The sequence below is a fragment of the Rhagoletis zephyria genome, unplaced genomic scaffold, assembly GCF_001687245.7.
Source record: "Rhagoletis zephyria isolate East Lansing unplaced genomic scaffold, Rhagoletis_zephyria_1.1 Rzeph_scaffold_00625, whole genome shotgun sequence".
Classification (NCBI taxonomy): Eukaryota; Metazoa; Arthropoda; class Insecta; order Diptera; family Tephritidae; genus Rhagoletis; species Rhagoletis zephyria.
This window is the reverse complement of record NW_016157709.1, coordinates 199,600-202,077: the sequence shown is the minus strand read 5'-3', so window position 1 is coordinate 202,077 and position 2,478 is coordinate 199,600.

Sequence of the window (2,478 nt, the reverse complement as noted above, 5' to 3'; positions counted from 1 at the left end):
ATTAAAGCTGTAGCTGTAAAAGTTTCATATAATTAAAAAAAAACCATTACGCACTTATTTTTCAACTAAAAAAAAAAATTTTTTTAAAACTACAATCAACTACAAACGATTCTGGACCAGAATTCATTAAAATTTATGCGGTAGCTGTAAAAAGCTTCATATAAATTTAAAAAAAAAACGCACTACGCACTTATTTTTCAACTTAAAAAAATAAATTTTAAAACTACAATCAACTGCAAACGCTTCTGGACCTGAATTCATTAAAATTGAAGCTGTAGCTGTAAAAAGCTTCATATAAATTAAAAAAAAAAAAACGCACTACGCACTTATTTTTCAACTTAAAAAAATAAATTTTAAAACTACAATCAACTGCAAACGCTTCTGGACCTGAATTCATTAAAATTGAAGCTGTAGCTGTAAAAAGCTTCATATAAATTAAAAAAAAAAAAACGCACTCCGCACTTATTTTTCAACTAAAAAAATAAATTTTAAAACTACAATCAACTGCAAACGCTTCTGGACCTGAATTCATTAAAATTGAAGCTGTAGCTGTAAAGAGCTTCATATGATTTTTTTAAAAAACGCATTACGCACTTATTTTTCAACTAAAAAAAAATTTTTAAAACTACAATCAACTACAAACGATTCTGGACCTGAAGTCAATAAAATCGAAGCTGTAGCTGTAAAAAGCTTCATATGAATTTAAAAAAAAACGCATTACGCACTTATTTTTCAACTACAAACAAAATGAAACTTACTACAATCCTCCAGAGAGTTAAATCTATCATATTCTAGGTATTTTATCAAAATGCATCAAGGTCGGCTGCCACCTTCACGGAGCTCGACCGCCGTGCTTATTCATTCCAAAATTAATTTCGCGGAACCCCGGTGAATTTTCTACGGAACCCTTGGGTTCCGCGGAGCACACTTTAAGAAGGTCTGATCTAAATATTATACATATATCAAAGCGAATTTTTACAAGGTGGTGATGGCGCACCAATAACATTTTCGCCGCGGTACTTATAAATGTCAAAATTATGTGTTAGTTCTTGTGTTAGTTCTACATTAGTGATAATTCTCGCTGCCATTTTGCGTATAATTTTTTGCTGACACTGTTTGTTATTGTTCTGCCAACAACACCTTGTATAAATTCGCCTTAGCTGATATAATAACACCACCTTGTATTACTTTGTCTTAACAGTTGCCAGCGATGGAAAGTTAAAATTCCTGTTGTTGTTGTTGTAGCGGCTACAACAACCCCGCCCATATCGGTTGGTATCTCAGTCGTTGTCGTCAAGTTCCACTAACGGCAACCCTAGGAAGCGTGCAGCTTCTGTGGGATCTGTCCACAGGGACAGGGCCGTTAGGGTAGTCGGGTTTTCCGGGCATGCGAAGAGATGGTTCGAGTCATGTGGGGTCTCTCCGCATGCCGGACATTCGTTCGGCACATCCTCATTCAGCCTACTCAAGTAGGAGTTTAACCTGCTGCAGTAGCCGGAGCGAAGTTGAGCAAGTGTAGTGCGTGTCTCCCGAGGCAGATGAAGCTCTGTCTCGTCAATGTCCGGGGGTGGTATGCCTAGAACGGCATTCACAGGTCTAGAGTCTACATAACTCGAGACTGAGTCCCTGTGAATGCCGTTCAGGGCCTGTCTGTACGCTGTCGGGTCCAGAGGTTGCTTAATGAACCTCTGGACTTCGTCCGTCAGTTCATATAGATGCCTCCTGACGAAACACAGGTCATCAATTCCATTCCCAGTCGCCATAATCGAGCAATCGTCGGCATAGGAGACAATCGAGACTCCCTCTGGTGGTTGAGGGAGCTTTGAAATATAAAAGTTAAACAGTAGCGGGGAAAGGACACCACCCTGAGGAACCCCCTGTTTTATTTTTCGCTGCTTACTCGTTTTGTCTCTGAACATTACCGACGAATGTCGACCACTTAGATAATTTGCCGACCACCGTTTGAGCCTCTGTGGGAGAGAGGAGGCCTCTATATCTTCTAGCAGCGTGGAATGGCAGACGGTGTCACACGCCTTTGACAAGTCCAACGCTACTAGAATCGTTCTCTCACAGGGACGGTTACGGTTAAGGCCACGAGTTATCTGAGTGTTTATGGCGTTAAGTGCTGTTGTTGTACTGTGCACTTTTCGGAAACCATGCTGATGCTTCGCTGGGGTCAGGTGATTTGTGAAGTACGGGAGTAGCAAGGCCTCGAGTGTCTTCGCTACCAGGGAAAGGAGTGTAATCGGACGATACGAATCTCCTTTGTTTGCAGGTTTCCCCGGTTTGAGCAGTGGGACCACTCTCCCCACCTTCCAGATGTCTGGGATGATGAGAGTGGCCATTGACAAATTGAGGACCTCCGTTAGGTACGCTACCCCCGCAGGACCCAAATTTTTCAGCATCAGCATGCATATTCCGTCGGGACCCATGGCTTTGGAGGCTTTCGCCTTCCCGATGGCCACCTGAACTTCACTG